Here is a 9,220-nt window from a genome sequence, read left to right as displayed (position 1 = left end):
AAAAAAGTTTAAATAATGAACTTTGGCCTGAAAAAATAATTTATTCTACTATATAATATATTTAGCTCTAATATGAAAACAAATATGTATATGTTTTAAATAAAATTATTTATATATAATAATTTAAAAACAAAGTAATTATTTATTTGAGTGTAATAAAGGAAATACAACGAATGAATTTTCGTGAGAAAAAATACATATTTCTTACCAATTTCATGAACTGGCCAAATTCGCCTTTCTGATAACTTTTCGATTTCATACACTCTGAATACATACTGAATAAAAATTGTATAAACTTTAGAGTCTGAAGTGATATATAATATGACTGGTTTTGCGAAAATAGTCCAGTATACTGAGTAAAGGAGAAAGACTTTCTCGTTTTTATATTTTAAATATAATATTGTGTACCTATTGGCTATTATATGATGTGAGTGCAAGCACGTGTAGTACACCAAAATAAATAAGTAAACTATACAACTATTAATTAATTATTTTATTTTTTGGAGGGGTTGTGAACCCCCAAAATCTACTCTGTATTATATATTAAACAACAATTTGTTTCATATACACACGCGCTATAATATATTATAGTATATCTGCAATATTATATTATAATATTGCAGATATTAGATTATTTAAATGTGATAAAAATGATAGAAAAAAAATATTATTACTTAATATTATTTTATTATTTTAAAATGTAGAGAAATACATATATTGAATAATAAACATCACTTTGATATGTAATTAATCTTTTATTAAAAATCTTTTAAATCTAACATTTTTTTAATATAAAAAAAATATATTTTTATAATCATTATTTTTGAATTGTTTTAATATTTATTAAACGTGTAAAAAACATTTCATTGTTACTTGGGAAACATAAAAAAAAACAAAAAAAATTTTAAATTTAAATTTAGCTCAAATAGAGTAAAGTTATTTTGAAAATATTATTTAAAAAAAATATATCTGCGATTATTTATTTTTGAATTACAGAAAAATAAGAATAGTTAGATTACGGGTGATTATATAGGTATATCCAATATCATATACAAATTAGAACTTCAAATAATCAAATGCTCCATGAACAAATTATTGAAACTTTCCGCGGTAATCTCTTTTCTTTGGTAAAGGTAGAAAGACCTTTGAGGAATCTCGTATTAAATTTTAAAGTCTTAGATATGAAAAAGTACCTAGGTATTTATGAATTTTTAACTCAAAATAATTTGCAAATGTTCGTGATTTTGATTTATAGGTACCAGCTATGTCTAAATGTTTACCTTCAGACGCTCATAAAAAATTATTGTGGATTTTTTTTTTACAATTAGGTATAACAACTTATAAGGAACCTTGTATTACATTTTCAAGTTTATATTGACCTAGCGAACAATTATTTATATCAATAATTTAAAAAAAACTAATTTATTTTCTCGACGCTTTTGATAACTACTGAGAATTATTACTTTTGACTACCCAAAGTAGCAATTAGACTCACTTTCCTACCAGAAAACATGATGAAGTCTAAATCAAAGCATTATACTGCTTTAAAAGACGATGACAGACAGTATAAGAAACACACATTATTATAAAATCAATACATATTCATTGCTTATTGGTTCGCAAAATCTAAAATATGCTTATTGTTTTAATATTAAATTTATTCTAAATATGTATATTACTTATATTTTTATTTATTGTAACATACAGTTGATGCATAATATTGTTAACTACATAAAATACATTTTAACACAATTTTTGGTTTGACATTTTGAATATTGCTCATGCATTTGACAAAATATGGGACAAGAATCGGGTTACCAATAATAGATATAGTATATCAGTATACCACGGTATATTCCACACATCATTAAATGCTTATTATTTGTTTCAAAAATTATTTTTATTTATAAAAACTTAATAATATCTAAACAGCAGTATTTTGTTTTTATTCCTTTTATACCTACTTAAATTTAGTAATAAGTTTAACACTATAATGATATAAAAATTAATCCATTTTTTGAAATATTTTTAAAGGTTCTATGTGAGTAAAAAAAAATGGATACCTTACAGATTTCATTATTTGAAAATGGTCTAAATCAAGTTTTGAAATCCAATGAATGTGAACAAACAAATTTTAGAAATAACGTTCACTGTGTTAAGATACTAGAAGACTTACAATCTCTACGCAAAGATGTTGACAGTGATTTTAAGCTTCTTTTGAAATAAATATAACTAACACATTTTTACTTTTAGAAATGAAATTTCATGTAATATTAGAATTGAAGTAGATGTGATTATTTAATATTTTTATGAGAGCAATAAAGATCTTGCGAATATAAGAAAATTAGATTCAACCGTTTTACAACTATTAGTAGATTATATTTATACTGGGGAAATAATGGTCACAAAAGAAAATGTACAGGTATAATTACAATTTTTATTTGTTATAGACTAATATAAAATTATTTTAAATAAATTATTGTTGATTTATTAAGGTTTTGTTACCAGCTGGAAACCTTTTACAGTTAGATTTTGTAAATCATGCATGTACTGCGTTTTTACAAAGACAACTGAATGTATCAAATTGTCTTGGTATTAGAGCATTTGCTGACTTACACAAGTGTACGGAATTGTTATCAAGATCTGAAGCATTAATGAAAAAACAGTTTTTGTATGATATAATTAACTTAATACTTTTCATTTTTCTGTAATAAATTATTTAAATAATGACAATTAATTTCAGAGAAGTGATTAAAAATGATGAGTTCTTATATTTATTGTCTGAAGATGTGGTTAAGCTTATCTCCTGTAATGATATTGATGCTCCATTAGAAGAAAAAGTAAGGAAAATGTGAAAAGATGGCTGGTCTAGGCGTAATAAAAGATAAGTTTGTTTTTGCTTTGGGAAGTGTGAATAGATCATGTTCTCAATTTGTTAGAATGCTTGATGTATCTTCACAATCACCATGTAGAATGCCAATTGTCAACATGTTAATTTGTAGAAAACACCCAGGAGTTGGTGTATTGGATAATTGTATATATGCAGTAAGTTTTTTTAATATATTACTTATTAGGTATTACTTATTATTTATCATTTTAAATTGTAGGTTGGTGGATATGATGGCATCAGTTCATTAAATAGTCTAGAGGTATTCAATGTTACTATCAAAAATGGCGTATGGTGTCAAGTATGTCATTTGTGAGACGTAATTTGGGTGTTGGTGTACTTTATAATCGTTTATATATGAGGTGAATAATTATATTATTTCTTTTTTTTTGATTTGTAATACATTTTATTTAATTAATTTGTGTAGGTTGGAGGTGCCAATGGTACATTTATGTTCAAATCTGTTGAATGTTATGATCCCAGTATTAACAATTGGACACCAGTTTCGGATATGTCTGTATGCCGCAGTGGTGTTGGTGTAGGAGTCTTGGACGGTGTTATGTATGCTATTGGTGGTTTTAATGGATCTGTGGATCTTAAAAGTGCGGAAATCTATAGACCAAGTGATGGAGTTTGGTCTTCTATTTCTGACATGCATTTCTCCCGATACAGGCCTGGTAACTAAAATTATTATTTTTTTTAGGATCAGCTTTAAAAATATATTGAATTTCACTAACATTTTTAAATAGGAGTAGTCGCATTAAATGGTTTATTATATATAGTTATTGGCGGAGAACCTGAAGACTCTATTCATCATACTGTAGAAATTTATAACCCCCACACCAATATTTGGACTATGAAGATATTGTCGAGCCGTGGACAAATTTATGGTGGTGTTGTTGTTGATAAACCACCAATGTTTTTGACGAATCAGCTTACATACCTAATGGTCTCATTGTTGGACATTATGATGTACTCATAATTATACATAAATTAATGTAAAAAATGAAATGTTGCTCTTTAAATAAATGTTTGATAAAAAGGTTTTTGGACAATTTAAATAGAGTATAAATTAACTATAAAGTTAATTAGATTGAAGTATAACAGCAAAGTTTTTTTTATTATTTACCATTTACATTATATATTTTACAATGATGAGTGTGTATGTATATTTTTGTCTGTACACAAGAAACAAAAGGTAAACTACTTACTAATCTCTAAAATAAATTACTATAATAGTAATAATATCTTTAAATACATAGGCTGACGGACCATCTTCCTTCAGAATCATTTTTCCTATACAATGATTTTATCATTGAGTTCAAATTAAACACATCCATAAAGCGACCCCTCTAAAAAGTAGACACCTAGATACTGTACAGCAGTGCCCACTTACCCACCATTTTAATTGAAAGTAGAAAATGTCTGACAAAATAAAAGGTCTTGCCTGATTACTTGCACCATAATAGTCTCCTGGTATACTATACTCCGACAGTCTTGTGCCTGTCATTTCAACTGCTGATTTCTATTTAATAAAAAATGTTTTATTTATTATTATAATAATATATTTAATAATTATACTATATTATAAACAAGGCTGGACAAGTTAACGATTTTTTTTAAACTCGTTAAGTTAAGTTATTTTAAAATAATAAAGTTAAAAGTTACTCGTATTTTTTTCGTTAACATTGAAAAAAAAGTAACTTAACTTAGTGTAAAGTTAAAATTTGCTAATTTATAAAAATAAAAATTCCAGAAATATAATATGGTTTATTAGATCATTTTTCTTTACGCTCGAGAAAATTACCGGGGAAATTTAAAATGATACATCAAAGTAAAAACCCATTCAAACATTTGCATTATTCTTCGAACAAAAATTAACTTAATTTTAATACTTTTGAAATAAAATTAACTTGAAGTCAACACGTTAATCTTGAAAAAAAAGTAACTTATTAAGTTAAAAGTTAATTTGAAAAAAAAAGTAACGATTTAATTAACTTTATTAAAATTAACTAACGTTTTAACTTAATTTTAAATTTTAACTCGTTAATGCCCAGCCTTGATTATAAATATACATGTCCAGATAAGTAATCTAGCTGATGATTATGTAAAAAAGTTACAAAATCTATGTCGTCATTAAAACAATTTATTACTTTAAGAAAACTTTAAGACAACAAAAATAACACGAAGAAAATATATAGGTATTTAAATTTTACATTTTGAGCGTAGGGAAAAAATCTATTGATTTTATAATGATCTATTTTTTTCTGTCTGTCATCATCTTGTGTGGTGGTAAAAATGGTCTGATTTTCTACATAATAGGAAAGTTGGTGTATTCAAGAGGGCAAAATTAAAATTACCAGTAGGTAATTGTTCAAATTCTTAATCAAAATATTTTGACTTTTTGAGTTATTTATAGCCATGAGAAATTGTTGATTTTTTTAAAGTTTTATTAAACTATTGTAGATAAATAATCAAATTACTCGAAAATGTAATACAGTGTTCCACATAAGTTGTTAATAGTGTAATTAGAAAAATAAGTTTGGCATAAATTAAAAATATTTTTGGATTCTGAGTGGAGTGATGAATGTATTGATTTTACAATGATGTGTGTTTTTAATTTTTTAAATTAATTTCGTTTTTATGTCTATAATCACTATTTTGGTCACTAACACTGCTTCGATTTTCTTCAACAGTGTCTTGTTTGATGGGAAAGTAAATCTAGTTAGTGAAATTCTCAATAGATTTCAAAAACGCATGGAAAAACAAATCAAAAAGCGTGAAAAATTAATACACGGGCTTCTGATATATAGTTACAATGACAGTTAAAAAATATTAAAAATACAGTCACGATTTTTTTTATAAGTATTTAAAGTTCGAATTTTGATAATAACATTCATAAAATTAAAAAAGATTTTGTAGTTAAAAATTTATAAAATGTTCAACTTTTATAGCTAAGGATTGAAAATTTAAAACGAGGTTCCACGTAAGTAGGTTATTCTGTAAACAAAAAAATCTCAATAATGTAGAAACACAGTTTTTTTATAGTTATTTTATGTTCAAATTTGGACGAAATTACATATTAAATAACTAAGAATAACGATGTTTTATAATATTAATTTAACTTACCGGCTACCGTATTAATAATAAGTAATAACAATATAAATATAATATAAAATATTTATTGTGAACATTTTAAAACAAGGCTTCTGAAATATTGTTACAATAACAGTAAAAAATATTAAAAATACACAGGCACACATTTTTTTATAAGCATTTAAAGTTCAAAGTTTGACAAAACTTATCGAGTTTAAGATAAAATCGATTTTATTTTTTGGTCTAACTAAAAAATAACTGTAGATACCTACATAAATGTTCACATAATAATTATATTAGGTATAGTAATGTCTATAGGAAAGCCATAAAATTATAATATAATAACATATAAAAATATTTTTTTGAGCTATTATTTTAATGACAAGAAATTTTCTATTTTAATAACAATAATATTATACATAATATATTTATTATTCCATCAATTAAAATGTATAGATATATTGTATACATAAGTTAACATATAGAATGATATTAAGATGGATCACCTCCAAAGGAGGAGAGAGATTCTAAAAGAGTAAAGACTAAATTAGTTATCTTGACTACCTAAGTAATTAAGTAAAAATAGATACTTAACTACTAAAGAATTGTCTAAAAATTAATAAAAAGCTAATTTTGTGCTAAATGATAGTCTAACAATACATATTTGATAAGCTTATCAATGTATAAAACATTTTTCATACAATTTAAAATGATTAAAAATTACTTAAATTCACGCTATGCATTTTCAATTTTTATTAGTTTTTTTAAAATTATTGTCGATAAAAAATTTGTCGTTCGGTCGAAAATTAAATACAAGGTTCCTCAATACTCATTAGTTATTATTAGTGGAAATTAAAAAAAAGTTAAGCGTAAATCCGCAATCTATGAATGTCTGAAGTTGGAATTTTGATAATTTTCGTCAAAATCACAAGTTAATAGCAAACTAATTTGAGTTGAAAATTCAACTAAATTCAATAAATGTTTTATTTAGACCTTAGATTAGAAAATGTTATACAAGATTCCACTTACGTTTTCCTACCTTTAACGAAAAAAAGTCTACCTGAAAATCAAATAACTTGTTTATTTATGATTTCTTATGAAACGATTTTATTATTTTGTTGTTATTCGAAAATGAAGAACTGTATGTACACGCTTGACATTTTCACCAAATTTTTATTTTATCATTTCTTATACATGATACAATTTTTAAAATATTTTTATTCTGTTTTGCTATTTATAGACATGTTCAATTTTCAAATTTTTTTTGGTTTTTTTTCTAAAATTTCGTTATTTTTTTATTTTTGGTGAAAACTCAAAAGACTTGAAAATTTAATGCAAGATTCATCATACTATTACAATAGTTACAGTAAAATATATAGGCGTGATTTTTTTTTATAAGTATTTAAAGTTCAATGACAAAATTCATCATAACTCAAATTTAACATATCCCGCTATGACTACGGTTTACGGAAAATTGGTTTCCGCATAAACATTTTGTATGCGGAAAATGAACACTTTTAACGTTTTATGTTAAAAAATTATTTTTATTTAAGTATTTAACTTTTACCTATTTTAATTTTATTTAGTGTCACGACTAACGGGAATAGTTAAGAATATATTATTAAACATTGAATATTTATTATTATTATTATTTGAATTATATTATACATAATATTATGATACACATTGTACTATATTATTTGTATAAGAACATTTTATGCTTAAAAAATATTTTGTATTCAACTTTTAAGGCGGTGACCAATTGTCCGCATGCGCCGTTTTTAGGACCAATCGTCCTAGATCACTTGACTCCTAAGCTTCAAGCACTTTTAATTGTATTTGCATTTACGGAGATTTTTTGTTGACTTATCAGTTATCGTAATGAGTGTAATTTGGATGAAAGAAGTTTGTCGGAAACGACGCACGAGTCACGGCGTTACGGTTGGTTTTTTACTCGATTGTTTCATTTGACGTTGTAGGAAAGTTGCAGGGACGTTGTATAAACGTTGCTGAGACGTTATAGAAATCATGTCGGAGGCCGCGATTAGTTCTACATGTAACAGGAGGGTATGCTGTTATGGCGACGTCCGCCGAACGAGTGGCTACTAGCCTACAACTACTGCCGCCGTCGTCGCAGGCACCGAGTCGAAGAAAATTAGCGAGTAGCGCGTGCGACCCTGATACACGCGGATCCCGCAACGTATTCCCGACACACTCAGTTTCCTAAACAAGCAGTACCCTCGATTGTTGGGAAAATTTGTTTATCTAATTCTTTTTTTTTTGCATTTTAGGTTGTTCATCCTTAATTATTTTGAAAGTTTTTTTCTACACTTGGTCAATTATTTTCATTTTTTTTTCATTTTTAAACGGCATTTTTATCTAGAGTGATTGTGTATTAAAAGAAAAATTAACCTGAAAAAATACAGTTTCTCCATAAAGACGTATTATTCATCTACTAGCTGAATACGGTATATCCCTAAAAAGATACCACGTTTGGGCAGTCTTACAAAGTGTAAGTTACTATTTATTTTGTAAAATAATCAAAATAATATAAGTATAAATAAAATAAATAATAATGTAGCTACAAAGTGTTATAAAATACGTAAGTTATTTATACTCGTGTCAAATAAAAATAGAAACATTATATTAATCAAAATAATGAAGGTATCAAGTTTTATAAAAAAAAAAAATAATAATATTTTATGTAAATCATAATATTTATATTTTATTTCCTTGATAACGAATTCCCATAATGTTTAAGTATTCAATTAGTGTTATATCTCCTTTGTCATAAGCATTCCAATTATCAATCAAAAATTTCCTTTTAAGTTCAGCCTCTTTTCTAGTGTAATTGAATTGATGTTTTTTTATACTATTTATTTTTAATGCAGTTTCTGCCTGAATGTTAGTTAGATCGTCTACTACATGATGTATGTTTGGATGCGGATGGTAAAATTGTGCATTGAAATATTTATGGAAAGCTTCGGGTCCGTTGGTTGTCCTAGTATTATTTATGGGAGTTTCCGCCCAAATATTTGGTGGAAATTGAGACTCTTTATTAATATAATTTTCTAAAATATAATCAGTAAACGTATGGTTATCTGTAGGAGCTATAGAAATGAGCTCAACAAAAACATCATCAACTTGTTCAGGTGGTAAGAATGCTAGACCAAAATAATATTTTAGCCATAACCCTATTCTGTATCATTTTTATACTGATTAAATAAATAATTATTT

The 9,220-nt window shown here is 25.7% G+C and overlaps 1 pseudogene; it reads left to right on the top strand.

Annotated features, from left to right (window-relative positions):
* Positions 1-2,055: 2,055 nt before the first annotated feature.
* Positions 2,056-3,869, top strand: LOC132940053 (kelch-like protein 3; annotated as a pseudogene).
* Positions 3,870-9,220: the final 5,351 nt, after the last annotated feature.

This window comes from Metopolophium dirhodum, chromosome 1, assembly GCF_019925205.1.
Source record: "Metopolophium dirhodum isolate CAU chromosome 1, ASM1992520v1, whole genome shotgun sequence".
NCBI classification, from domain to species: domain Eukaryota; kingdom Metazoa; phylum Arthropoda; class Insecta; order Hemiptera; family Aphididae; genus Metopolophium; species Metopolophium dirhodum.
Note: the sequence above shows the minus strand (reverse complement) of the source record. Positions and strands in the feature narration are given on the sequence as shown.